Here is a 15592-nt window from a genome sequence, read left to right as displayed (position 1 = left end):
GGAAATCTTTATCAAATTTTTACAAGGAGCTTAACACTTGAATCAAATTTCAACTTCTGTGCACTTAGGTATAAACTTACATTCTGAGATGTTCACTGAAGCAGAGTTTGTAATCAAGAATAATTGAGATAAGCAAAAATATAAATCAATAATGAAATGGTTGAATATAAGCTTTATATATGAATATTCTGCCACAGTTTAAAAATAGGAAGTACCTATGAGACATATTTGACATTATTTTCAATAAAAAAAGATTTTTTCAAAATATCGTGTATGGTATGATTTTCTTTATAAAAATAAAGAAAAATTTGTTATACGTATTTTGTGTATAAATGTACACACTAAGAATGGACAAAATTTACATTATGTCTTTTCAGGAAGGGTCTATGCATGAGACAGTGGGAAAAGGCAGCAGGGAACATGAGGTAGTATTTACTTTGTAACTTATGTACTTTTGTATTATTTGAATGTATTTAAAAATTATAGCCTATGTAGTTTTAAAATGGTTATCAAGATCCAAGAAACTTTATTTCTAGTTCTTGTATCTATTCTTCTTATGTTTTATCATGAGTAAGTAATACAACACTCAAAGTATCCATTTTAAAGGAAAGCCTGATTGATCATTAGGAATTGAATATACATGTGACGTAGTTTTTCAGGTTAAAAGCAGTATAAAATGGTAGCTATTGCTACAAAAAAGGTGTACTTATATTATGTGGGCAGTGGTTTCACTCATTATAGATATTCAGGTTCTCCCAATGCCATTTGTTTAAGTGTAAATACAGTTCTCTCAGACAGTGAGGTTAGAGATTAAGAAGTGAATTTCTGTTTTATTTGAGACAATCTTAAAGAGCTTCAAAGTTTGGGAAGAAAAAACAAGTAAAGATGAGTTTAGATGAGTAAAGCATGTTTAATATTCTGCCAGCTCTCAAGGTCCCTCTGAAGGGACAAATGCTCTTCACTTATAACCTATTATGTTTTCATCAAGTTAGGAATAAGAAACTTTAATAATCCATGCTCAAGGAATACCACCATTTACTTGTAGCCATTAGAATTCTTATCATATTTTTACTGCTTGGTGGAAGCAAATGTTTATCATGAAAAAAAATGATAGCTCTCACTTTTGAACACCATTAATGTCCCAGAAAGTCAAGGTTTTCACCTGAGAGAAAAAGCAAACTTAAATTGGAGAATAATAATGCCCAGTAAAACTGTGTCTAATTTACATTGAAAGACAGGTAAAGGAATTAAAGAATAATAATATTTTTTCCCTTGAAGGAAAATGTTTTAAGTCATTTGATGTTACAGGAAGGCAATATATATATATTTTTAAGTTTGGAGAAAACAAACTGATGAAACATATACATACTAATTACATTTTTACTAGTCACTGCTGAAAGATTCAATTTCATGTTGATTTCATTTATGAAATTTGAACTGGCATCCCCTTTTGCAACACAGTGAAGAACTCTGCCAGTGTGCAGTTGGTCTAACAATGTTTTGGGACACAGGTGATATATGGAAAGCAGACAAAGACCAGAGGGAAAAGGCTACTGACTCAGAAAGACCGAAATTTTCAACCTGCTGTGGAAATTTCAGCACCTGTGGAAATTATAGCCAAAAAGGCAGCCCTGAATTTTACTATGAAAATCTAAGAAAGAAGGAGGTCCACCAAGGAAGAACCTCAATAAAATGGAGGCAAATGAAAGCCTTGCAAGTAAAAATGCATGTCTGGGTAATTCTCCTAATACAGGATTTCAAGAGAGTAGCGTGTGAAAGAATGAAACAGGACCCAGATAAAGAAACTGAGAACAAGAGAGGTCAGTTTAGCTCTTGTTTCATTTCTGATCTATCAAGGGCGACTTCCTGTCTTTCAGTCTATAGCTCTTTCTACTACATTTTTTCCCCCTAAAGAGAAAGCCTTTTTTCAGAAGTCGCATGAAGCAGGTCAATCAGGGAATCTCTATGGACAGAAACATGAAGGGTGATGAGTATTGTGATTAAATATGTTGATTAGCACAAGAGTTATCAAGGAAAATTTGGGGAGAGAATGTGGTTAGCAAGTTTTTGTTTTTGTTTTTCTGGAACTGGATGAACTACAACTTTAAAAGTCAAATCAACCAATATTAGGATAAAGTGGGAATATTAAATAAATTGATATGCAAATATTTATTATACAGATTCTGTGTTTGCAAAAACAATTTTCTTTTTGAGAATGATGGCTGTTTAAATAATTATCTGTGCTTCTGTATAGATTATTTATTAGGAAGCATTTAAAATACTCCTGGCCTCTGTAAATGTACTGTTTCGGTTCAGATTATATTAGGCATCTTTTTTTTGACAATCTTTGTCAAAAACCCTTCTTCCACTTTCAGTCTAGTGGACTTTAGTAGAACAGTACAATGCTCCCCAATCATAATTTTTAAAAAATAACCTCTTATTCTGTGTGTAAAATTCATACATATTGTTAATGCAAAATACAGGAAAAGATAAGGATAGGTGAAAAATGTTATCTCTCATCCCTATCTCTTGGAGAGAACCATTGTTAAAGTTTTGACATATTGCTTTCAAATTATTATTTTGAAGGTATGGAGAGCTATGTGCCAATGCCTGTATACCTTTTCCTGTTTTTCTACCTATTTGTCATCCATCCATCTATTACTCAATACACATACACATGTGTACATGCACGCACACCACATTTTGTTAAAAAAATTGAAAGAATGAAAAGAATATTTTTGCTAGACCACGTATTTATGTGGTCTTTTTAACTATTATAATGTATTTTATTATATTTACTATTTTAATGTATTTAACTATTATAATGTATTTCCATTTTAACTATTATAATGTATTTCTGTTCGGAAAATAAGATCCACTTTCAGGTCTTAAAAGCCTAGTATATCTGAATCAGAGCTTCAATTTCTCTAGGGTGTCTGGGTGGCTCAGTCAGGTAAACATTTGATTCTTGGTTTCTGCTCAGATCATGATCTTAAGGGAGTGAGATTGAGCCCCAGGTGTTCTCAGCACTCAGCCCTGAGTCTGCCCCAACTCCTCCTCCCACTCATGCCTGCAAGCACTCTCTGCACCCTCCCTCTCTCACAAAAATAAATAAATAAAATCTTTAAAAGTAAAAAAAGACCAAACAACTTTAATTTCTCATCCAAATCAAAGTTTCTCCCTTCTACTCAGCTTATTTCTGACTTGCTGTGGTGGAAGGACCTGCAATAGAAGGTAAGCATGATATTTTCAACCCTCACCCTTCTGTTGGACTCTCTAGTGTTCAAACAAAGAAAGGGCAATTAGAGGAAAAGAGAAGCCTGAGATGACTAGTATTCTTCTAGTTCTCTATGGAAAAATGCTATTTGTTAGCCATGTTTTCCGTTTTGGAAAGAGTCCAAATATTTACACAAAATGAAATGGATTTCTAGTTCTTTAGGGACAGTTTGCACATTCACATACACACACACATGGTTCTGTGCTATGCTGCTCCCTCATACCAACATTACTCTGACTCTTTAACATGCTTTTTAACTGCTTCCTAGTTTTCCTCTAGGGTCATATCCATCATACCCCTTAGCTCCTAGGAATCTTATGCATCCTTACCTTATTGCATGGTTGAAGCACAAGGTCTTCTTTATGACCATCTTTTGTCCTTATTTTGCTAACTCAAGTGACTCCAGCCCATTGCCCGCTTTCAGATTGAGAAGCAGTCTCCAGGGTCTGGAAATTCCAAGAAACACACATCAAGCTTTGTTAAGATTCTCAGTTTATTTCAGTCTTTTGCAGCAACAGGTTAGGGTTAATGAATGATGCCAGTCTTTCTTCTAAATGCCCTACTCCTCATGGTTGTTTTTTTTTGGAGCATTTGAGAGAGGGTTTGAAGGGAAGAGAAAATGCCACTGTATCCTCTGTGAGTTTGACTACTCTTTTCTCTTAAGAACACTCTTGAATCCACTGTTGAACTTTAAACTTCTCTTAAGTAGGTTAGAGGTGGTGGTAGGGATTGATAGTTGCTAGACCAGTTCTTTTCTCTTCACTGAATCCTCCCTGGATGTGTCTAGCATCTCTCTTAAGAATATGCAGTTATTTATAAGTCATTGTTCTCAGTTTTGGGGCTTCAGCCAAAATTCCAAGACAACAGGAAGAATCTTATTCAAATTCCTGATACACACACACACACACACACACACACACACACACACACACACAGAGTTGATTTCATATTCCTTATTTTGTGCTTTTTAACCTTTTTTACTGACAATTATATCATGTGCATTTATCATGTCATTTTATTTCTTTGGAAATGAAATACTAATAATTGATATTATTGTATCTCATGAAAATGTCATAATTTATTTCCCTTTTAAATTGTTTAAAATGTCAGGTTTTTTCTGTTTGATTATAACTGTAATGTATACTCATTAAAGAATTTGGGAAAATACAGAAAAATTACCAAGAAGACAACAGCATCACTTGTAATTCCACAGATAAGATCTACCTACCTTTTGGTAAGTTTCCTGTTAGGTTTTCTCTTCCTGAGTAGCTATAGATAGGTATATGGGCATAGAGGTAGTTACATCAATGTATATATGTATATATGCACATATAAATGTATTTAATCTCATAATACTTTGCATTGTCATACAGCTGTATTTAAAAATGAATGGGATGCCTCCTACATATAGTTTTGCACCCTATTTTCACTTTCTATTGTATTGTTGATTTGTCTTCCTATTTGAAGAAGTATTTTAAAAACCTGGCTTTTTTATTACTAGGAAATATGTTAGCTATAGAAAGGTTAGAAGATATAGATTAGCAAAAAAGAAGGTCAAATTAATATTAACTTTTTGGTATTTATTCAGTCTGAGACTACCAAACAGCCTTTAGGTAGAAATGAAGTCATAATAATATGAATATGCAAATCTCACTAGCTATAGAACACATCAGTCTTCTGCTGCAAAGTTCTGTTTCCTATGCCCACCCTCTCCAGTTATTTATGGGCACTCCTCACATTAGAATGCTAATTATTTCCCTTCTGATGCTCACTCATCTACTGGTAGCAGCTGTATTGGGATGGGAGAACCTGAGCAGCCATATCCTTCCAGAGGACCTGGTGGGTAGATGCAGTACAAGCTGTCAAGCTCCAGCATCCAGAACCACTACTTTTTGTCTTCTGGGAGCTCAGTTCAGTTTGCTTTACTGAGCTCCTTTTCTTCCTTAGGATTCTTTTCAGGGACTCCATGGTTCCTGCCTAAAATCTGTCCTTCCCACCATCCTCCCTCCACCTCCCATAGCCCAAGAGTTACATCTCTCTATGTGTGCCACTCAATTGCAGTCACAATTAAAAAAAATACCTCTTCGCTGGGGGATGTTCGAGCCTTGTTGTAACTCATTAGAAGTTGTCAGGCAGGAAGTCGGCACTGGCAATACTTGCACATGCATGCACATACATACATACACACATCTATAATTGTGGAATAATTTTTATAATATACATGATATCTTATACCCTGTAATTTTCTGGGTGTGTTTATTATGCAATATTTTATGTATTTAAGTATTTGTATCTGTATATGCATGTGTCTGTGGTAGTTTCAGAGATGTATCTATAGATCCTTTGACAGATTTCCACTAAGGAAAAGCTTAATTACCCTCCCCTTGAGTGTGGGCTGGACTTAGTGACTTGCTTCTAGTGGCACAACATCGCTTCTAAGGTTCGATTATAGGAGACTGTGCATCCATCTCAAGCTCCCTCCCTCCTTTCTCTTACTCTGTCTCTTTTGATCTCTCCCTCTTTTTCTTCCCACTCTATAGAGGAAGTGAGGTTGTGAAAAGTCCTATGAGGAGGACCACATGGTGAGGAAATAAAGCATCTTGCAATCCTCCTGAGCTTGGAGGAGGATCTTTAAGTCCCAGTTGAGTCTTTAGACAGTACAGGCCTGGCCGATAGCTTGACTGCAACCTCATGAGAGATGCTGAGCTAGAACCACCCAGTTGAGCTACTCTCAGATCCCTGACTCAAAGAAACTTGGGAGAAAATAAAAATGATTATCATTTAATGCTTAGTTTGGAGTAATTTATTATACAGTATAGATAATGAGCACAGGGTAGATTAGAAGAGAGATAGACAAATAGATAGCTATGTGATTTACAGTTATAAAAACCTGTGACCCAGGACTCAAGGTTGCAATGTTCTCTACTAGTCAGTATATCATGAACGCTTTTTTCCTGCCATTATGTTTTTTCTTAGAACATTTTAAAATGATTTTCAGCATTCTGTAGTATAAATATAATTCACTTGGCCCCAGAGCCAAATTTTAGATATTTAATTAATTCCTAATTATTCATACTTAAAAATCCTGTGTTGAACTGTAAAACTGTATAGTCAGGATTCCTTTTTTTAGTTTTTATTATGTTATGTTAGTCAGGATTCTTAATTGAAAGCCACAGAAGCCTTTTCTTGAGGATTTAAACAGAAAAAGGATTTTCTTAAAAGGTAATAGAATTAAAATTACTTCAAAATGAAAAGTAAAAAGGCCCCAAAAAACAAAACAAAAGAATATTAGGAAATGGAAAAACAATATACTATATAGCTCTTAGGATTCTAAAGAGCTGCAGAAAACATCTAAATAGTATTATAGAAACTGTCCCATGAGGAAAATGAAGCCGTCTCAAAACCTTACATGCTAATCCCATACCCACAGCACTCACTGGTCCTGCTGTCACCACTGCCCCAGGTACCCTGGGAGCTCTTCTTGGTTCTTGATTCTCTTAGTCTCTGATTTTTTCTGGAACTGCCTCTTAGTCTGGAGTTGATAAGTGTGACTGGTAGAGCCTTTGTTGTAGGCACATACTCTCCAAATGGAAGGGGAAACTGAGAAATTGGCAATTTTGGTTTCTATCTTGGGAGATATGTTGGGTCTTTCACTGAGAACAGTGAACAACTTAATGCAACTAGCACCCTTCATGTGTCCAGAATGCATCTACCTCCTCCCCAAAGGGGAAACACACAAAGTTTCATTCATTATTGCATTCCTGAAAAATCTACTTTTCTTCTCATTTACTTACAATCCATTGTAGCCTTAAGAGCAAAACTTGAAAGTTGTTTAATAATAACATATGCTATACAAAATGGTGCAGGGAAAGATAAATGAGAAGAGAGAAGTGAAATATAGAAGCCTGAGAAATTAAAACATAAGAAGTTGTTATGGTCCTCTTAGTAATAGCCATGAGGCTCAAGTCATGGTAATTATGACTTTTCTACTACTCATTTTATGTATCTCTTTTAACAATTTAGCCAATGCCCCAAATTCAAAGTGCTTTCTTTGATGTCATGCCCCAAAATGTCATTCTTTTTTTTATTTTAATTTTCAATTTTTTATTTTTTATAAACATGTAATATATTTTTATCCCCAGGGGTACAGGTCTGTGAATCACCAGGTTTACACACTTCACAGCACTCACCAAAGCACATACCCTCCCCAATGTCCATAGCCCCACCCCCCTTCTCCCAACCCCCCTCCCCCCAGCAACCCTCCCTTTGTTTTGTGAGATTAAGAGTCACTTATGGTTTGTCTCCCTCCCAATCCCATCTTGTTTCATTGACTCTTCTCCTAAGGTTTTGGTTATCTTTCCTAGATGAATATTGTGGCCTCCCAATTAAATTTATCAGTGAATAAGTCAGAACCAAGAAGCACCTCAGGAGATTCCTTTAAAACCTTCAATATTTCTTACTTTCCTAATTGTGTAGCAGCAATTCTAATTCCCTTTGACAGAATCAATCTCAAAAGTCAACACCATAATCCCTTTTATTGTCTGTTCACTTAGTGGCCTGGAGAGCCTGAATTGCCCAGGTGATATTGTTAACTTACCAATTAACGATTCCTTTGCTGTATCTTCTGATATAAACACTACTGCTTTGGTTACTGAGACAACAGGATCAACAGAACCCAGAATTTCATGAATGGAAAGTTACATTTTGAGAAAGACTAATTTTGTGTAGGGCCTTCTGAAATCCAGGATTCCCCACCTCACTCCCTTTCAGTCAATTGATAATTGGCAGCTTTGCATGATACCTTAGACAAGAACAGAGGAAGAGATAAAGTTGTAGTGACAAAACCCACTTATGCCTTCATAACTTTGTCAGGTCCAGTTCTATATACCTCTTTCCATTTGAGGATGGAGGACTTTGAAGCACACTCGACTTTATACATGAGTGAGTTGTAAAATTCATAGTGTGAAGTTTCAGGTCCCATGGTCACATGTTAGTTGTAAATAGGTACTAGAGACAAAGGAGGATCTAGTATTCTAAATAAGAAGAGACCCTTGAGAAAAGGGTAATGACTTTCACCACAGATCTTAAGAAGTTCCTCTGTGATTCTTCTAGGTGCTAATCACAAATGAAACCATTGGATTTCCTGGGTAAAATAGTGAAGCTCTTTCCAGTAGAGTCTGGTCAGCTGAAGAGCCTTCTTTTCTCTGACCTTCCTTGGAATTGGTACTTTTTAGGTATCTCCTAAATGCTCAGATGGCATATTCAAAAGCAGTTACATTTTCTCTCCTAAAACTAAAATGGCTCAAGTATAATGCCCTTATAACACAAAACGGCACCTGATCATTCAATTTGTTTGAGAGAGTTCTCATTGCCCTGGAAACGTCTTTTGGAGAAGTTAGTCTTAGGGTTCTGTGTTGTATTCTTATTTCCTCTTATCTGGAAAATGTGTATTTCACCTATGTATATTTCACCTTTGGCTCCTAGTTTCCCTTGAGCTAGAATAATGTTGTAGGATGGTGAGACAATCCATTTCTCTAAAGGGGATCCTGGTTACCTCTTTTTTAGACTCAGAAGATGTGGATTTTTTCAGATGTAGGAGTCTCAGGAGGATGACTAATGTCTAATATAATAATGAATAATTCCTGTTAGGTCTGAAGTTGCAGTCAAGGAAGATTAACAACTCAAAGTACTTACTGATTTGAATGAGGCCGAACAATATGAGTACATTTAACAACAGGTTCTTAAAAAAGAAGACCATTAAGGACATCATTCAAATACAAAATCCAGTATACTTCAAGCCACTTTTACCAACCTTGAGCCTGTGGACAAGATATGTTTCAAAATTTTTAGTTTGTGTGTGTTTTTTTAAGATTTTATTTATTTGACAGAGATCACAAGCAGGCAGAGAGGCAGGCAGAGAGAGAAAGGTGGAAGCAGGCTCCCTGCAGAGCAGAGAGCCTGATGTGGGGCTCCATCCCAGGACCCTGAGATCATGACCGGAGCCGAAGGCAGAGGCTTTAACCCACTGAGCCACCCAGGCATCCCTAGTTTGTGTTATTTTGATGTGGAAAATGTGAATGTTTTCTTCTTGGATGGATTCAAACTTTTTCAACAATGCAACATTCCCATAGTCATTTATCCTTGGGGAGATATAGATAAATGGCTTTAGACCAGGGTGGGCAAGAGACATTCACTACACTGAACCCATTATGATTCTCTCTCTATTTCTTAATGATAGAAAAAGAAGACAGTTCTAATATATAGAGATGGGGGAACACTACCAGATTTGTTGCTTTGTCCATTTATTTAAAACTTCTCTGCTGACTTTTTTCTATTTATTCAACAAAACTCACATCTTTTTTCTTATTTGCCAAACCCACTCATTTGAAGTTTCTTTGTCTCTCTTCATGCACATTCCCCTGAAGACTTTTCAAAGAGTACTTGCATAAATGTAGCTTTTAATTACTAACAAATAACATGTAGGGGATGCCATATTTAAAACATTTTAAATTCCAACTTAATTGCAAATATTACTAAAAGGCACAGATATTTAAAGTTGCAAGCAATATTTGATGGATAAGTGTTAGATCGCTTTATATTATGCTTATAGGTATTCATATGTCTATGATTATTCTAAAATTAATTCTTATAGTGAAATTTCTGGGATAAATGGGTACATGTTCATAAGGAGTTTGAGTAAACTTGGCCCCAGAAAAGGTAAATTAATTTGTAATTCTACCAGTAGTGTCCAAAGGTTTATTTCTTTGTGACTTTGTTAACTTGGGATTTATAAATAAAAACAATCTTTGACAATCTGTTAAGTAAAAGCTATCATCCCCTTATTTTTTAAATGTAGAAATCACCTATCCTAATAGGTTTCTTATAATAATTTTTGCCATTTTTAAAAAAAGTTTTTGTCTTATTGATTTCTAAGAACTTTTTATATATAAAGAATATTAAAGATTTACTTGTAACTTATGTTTAAAATATTTTTCTCCAATTTTAACATGGCTTTAGGTAGAAGAAATGTATATTTTAAATATATAAGTGATAAATATAACAATATTTTCCTTAATTTTTTTTGCTTGGATGCATTGATAGCATGCCTAGAAAGTTTTAACTGCACTAGATTTGTATAAATGTTCCCCCAGAGTTTCTTATAAAATATTTTGTCTTATTACTTCAATATAAATCTTTATGCAATCTGTATTGCATTCTAAGGTATATCTTGGGGGGAGTGATCCATTTTTTTTCCCTCCTAAATAAATTGTTCTTCCTCCCCTGATTTAAAGCACCATCTTATCCCACACTGAATCCTTTCGTATGCTAGTACTTTACCTATTTGTGGACATTTTTTCTATTTCCTTCATTAGATTCGATTCTGCGACTCTACACCGTTTTCATTATTGCAGATTTTAAAACATTTTAAACATTATATTTAGTTCTTAATTTGACTCTGTTGGTGAGAACATATTGTTTTTGAACAAATTTATTTTCCAAATGACTCAATTTGTTGTTGTTGAAACTATTTAATCTGGGGTTTACTCCTAGAATATTGCTACAATGTTGTTTTGAATAGGCGTTATATTCCTATTTTAAGTGTTTATGACATTTGTATTCATCTCCATGCTATATTAGCAACAATTATTTAGTTTTAACAATATTTAACTGGTTTCAAGACACTATCTTGACTTAGTAGATAACATATTTTATATTCTAGAAGTCTTTGTTTTGATTCTCTTCTTAGTGGATTCAAATTAGACTTGGTATAATATTTTGTTTTGCAGGAGTCCATGAGTAAAATCCTTTTTAGCTCATACACAGACACATACATGAACATAAATACAAATACATATATATCTAAAGCTCTCTTTTTGCTGTTAGTATACAAGCTTGCATTTTAGCTGGGGTTAGTTCTTTAGGGAGATGAAGTTTTCCTTAAAAATAGCTGTGGGGGTGCCTGGGTGCCTCAGTGGGTTAAAGCCTCTGCCTTCGGCTCAGGTCATGATCCCAGGGTCCTGGGATCGAGCCCCACATCAGGCTCTCTGCTCAGTAGGGATCCTGCTTCCTACTCTCTCTGCCTGCCTCTCTGCTGACTTGTAATCTCTGTCAAATAAATAAGAAGGGAGTTTTCTCCTTGAAAAAAAAAATAGCTGTAGATGCTAATTTTTAATATAAATCTTAATTTTGATTTATTATTCAGATGGTTCTAGATGCTTATTTTATCCTGGAGACTTATGCTTTGGTATATGACTTATTGAGTATCTTAGATTATCATTTTGTTATTCTTATGTAAAACAACTATTTTGATACATATACAATGATTAATTACTCTATTGTCTTTGACATTTTATATATCTGAGACTTTCCTAATTTTTTTTATTTTATGTAGCATACTTTTTTCTGCCTATGTATTTTCATTTTGGTCATGCAAAATTTTCTTCAGGAAAGCTTAGGTAATTAGCACCCTTTCAGTAAAATTTCCTGTAGTGTGTAGAGCAACAACAATCCCACATACTCTGTGTTTACTCTATATTTTCAAAAGGTTTTCTACAATTACATCCTTAACTTTTTCTTCTGTTGCAATGTGTTGTTTTTCCTTGGAATTTTTGTTTTTAAGTTATTGCAATGCACATCATCTTTTCGGGTTTGTACATCTTATCACTGATTGATTTGATTTTTCTATATTCTTTATACATGTTAATATACATTTAAAATTCTATTGAAATGCTAATTTTGTCAATTATTCCCTTATTTCATACTAGTCAAGGCTTAGTTAGCCTTGGACTTACTCTCTATTCTGCATTTTAGTCATGCTTAGTTTTATTTCAATTTAATGTTATATTTGTTTCTTTAATAGAGTAAAAGATTTCAGATTTCTGATAACATGAAGTGATACTTTCTTATAACTAAATCTTCTGCATTTGGAATGTATCTCTTCTTTCTAGCTTACATAGAGCCTCTTCACTTTTCCTATTACTTTAAATTTATAGTCATCCATTCTAGGGGCACCTGGGTGGCTCAGTCAGTTAGGGAGCCAACTTTGGATCTCAGCTTGGCTCTTGGTCTCAGTGTTATGAGTTCAAGCCTTGCTTTGGATTCTACACTGGGTGTGGAGCCTACTTTATAAATAGATAAATAAGAACTAATTAATTAATTTGTAGTTATTCCTTCTTGAATAAAAGAGATTAATTCAAGCCCAGTGTTTGTCATTAAACCACTTAGGTTAAGTGTCATTAACCACTTAGGTGATTGTATTTGGACCTCTAGATCTTAAGCTAGTATTCAGATGATATGCACAACTATGTGCCTGATTTTGGAGGATAGTGCTAATTCAGGTAGCATCAACTCTACTGGACTACAGAAGAATCTCTTACAACATTTGCCAGGTTTGTGGAAGATGATTTTTTTCCCGAGTAACTTGAGGTCTTATATAGTTCTTTTAGATCCACTGCATCTAAAACTTCAATTCCCCAACTACCCTTAGAGTTTTTTTTTTTTTAAGATATATATTTTTAAATATTTTATTTATTTACCTGACAGCGAGAGAGGGAACACAAGCAGGGGGAGTCGGAGAGGGAGAAGCAGGCTTTCTGCTCAGCCCGATGCGGGTCTCGATCCAAGGATCCTGGGATCACAACCCACACTGAAGGCAGATGCCCAACAACTAAGCCACCCAGGCACCCCTATCCTTAGAGTTTTTATTATCTCTCTTCTCTCCTGATTCTGAGCTCATATTTCCCTGTAACATTCCCCGTTACTTAGAATCCGAAAATTGTTACACATTACTGAAATTATTTGTTAATAGAAGAAAAGTAGGAAGGACCAGTGTGAAAGAGAAGGAGGTGAGCAGAAGAGGGGATTCTTTTAAATGTTAGTAAAAAACAAAACAAAACAAAACAAAAAACCCCCCAAAATTGATAGGAGCATTGATGAATATTCAAACTATGACTGTTGCAATGTTACATTTTTTTCTGTGCTGAGGGTGAGGACTGTGTTCTCAGAATGTGAACACATATTAAATGTGCCACAGGCAACAGAGTCTGTGGACTGTACTAGGTTGTATGCTGGACTGTATGGAGAAAAGTGTGAAGGAAGAGGGAGTTGCACCACTACATATACCTACCTTTGGGATTTAACTTTATCCTGAAGGAGGTGTTGAAATGTCCAAAGCTGCTGTAAAACACGGTGAGACAGAAAGGTCTCTTTGGCAATAATTTGATTAGAGCAGGAGGAGACTCTTGATGGGAAGAGCACATAGGAAGCCATAGCAATCACCCAGGCAAGAAAAATATAATATCTTGCAGGGAAAATGGAAGATTTTGTGATTGAAATAGGGGGCAAGGCAATGGGAGTCCAGGGCAACACTGATGCATTTGGTTAATGTTACAGGGTAAATGAGTATGATAGTCACTGGAATAAACTGGCCTGTTGGGTCTGCAGTATTGAGTGATAATGAGTTCAATTTTGGAATTTTGTTAGTGATTTCATAGATACAATCTTCTACACAGGCAATGATCACTTTGACTTTAGTGGAACAACGATAACAAAATATTTCCAAGGATAACATAAGGTGAATATTTAGTATGCATGTATTGCCTAAACTCATTGGATTGTGGAACATTGTTGCTAAGGCCAAAGAAAGGGGAGAAATTAACCAGAGAGATCAGTATTTAAATCAGGGTTGTGTTGGCAGTGTAAGGGAGTGAGAAAGAGCTTAGCTTTGGAAGGCAGGAAATTAATATCCTTGAACGGATTTTACTCATTAACAGTAGGATTTGGGGCAAGGCACTTAGTCACTTAGTCATAAGCTCATAGATAATATCATCTTTCAAATTATTTCAGAGTCTTAAGATTTGAACTAGATAGTTGATATGAAATTGTTTCCATATGCTGGTTTCATATCTGGAATGATGAGAAACAAAATATTACATATCTGTTGGGAAATTGCATTGGGGCAGAAGTGTTCTGGTGGGCTACCTTAAGATGTTAATAAGACTAGCCTTTTGTGCATTTTAATAATACCTTTGATAAAAGAACACATTTAATTCATTTTTTTAAACGTAATAGTTTGAAGACTAGAACATTGCAAATGTAAATTCTGACACATTACAAATAAAATAAAGCTAAATGGCAGTACTTAGTGCCAAAGAGGATATTTTTTGCAGTCAATTTTTTAATTAGCATTTTCCTTTATTAAAAATACAAGAAGAGAGAAAAGAAAATAGTTTTGCATTCAATATTAATATAATTTTCAACTCCTGGCTATGATTACATCATAAATATCACAGCCAAACTTCTTACAGAACTAAATACAGAGCATTTCATATTCTTTCAAACAAGTTCACATAATTAAGAAAGTGTTTTTCAAATGAAATAGAATTATCTCGTTTACTCTGCTGTATTTACATATGTCTTTCATGAAGAGCTATTTGGCAGTAAATCTAGCTGTTCTTTAAATAAGCGTACTAAAATACTTCAGAGTCTAAAGTTCTACTAAGAGGAAAAAAAAATCCACACCAATTTTGCCTCTGAAAAGATATTATCACTGCTCTTTTTGTTGGTCTAGAGACAAAATATTGGAGAAAATGGAATTTTACCAAAAGCAAGTTATGAATTCTCTTTCATAGAATCTTATCCTACAGTTTTTTTTTTTTTTAACAAACCAATAAAAATTAATGGATTAGGAAAAAAATCCCTACTCATTTACCTCAAAGTATTTTGGAAAAAAGAAACTGATAATTATTTACCCAGTGGCAATCCTAGGTAAGCTCCCCTGAGGCAGAAGTCCAAATGAAAGATTTAAACACTGCAAATTGTGTTTGTCACATGAAGCCCTACGCATTCAAAACTAAAAACAAGCCAGCCCCACATCTGATTGGTAGATATTATTAACTAGTGTCCATTCAGCACCTTAGTTTGAATGGGTTTTATTGCCAAGTTTAAATTTTAGGTGTGTTAATATCTGACAGAGATTCTATTTTAATTCTGTTGGCTAAAAAAATATTTTAACGGTTGAATGGGTTTGAGAATAACAACTTTTCAGCTTGTGCCTGAGTGTCAGCTCATTCTTGTTGATACTGGGGGATTAGACTAGTAGTTCAGAGTCTGTCTTTACAGTTAGGTTGCTTGAGTTTGAATCCTGGCTTGGCTGGCTACTTAGTAACCATGTGACTTGAAACACATCACTTTCCTTCTCTGTCCTCAGTTTCCCTAACTATAAAATAGGGAAAATAAGAGTACTTTATTGTTGAGGTCATGATATGAGTAAATATACAAAGTGTTTAGAACAGTTCCTGACACACTATCTGCTCA

Source organism: Mustela nivalis (genome assembly GCF_964662115.1).
Source record: "Mustela nivalis genome assembly, chromosome: 4".
Taxonomy (NCBI): domain Eukaryota; kingdom Metazoa; phylum Chordata; class Mammalia; order Carnivora; family Mustelidae; genus Mustela; species Mustela nivalis.
This window is presented reverse-complemented; position numbering follows the sequence as displayed.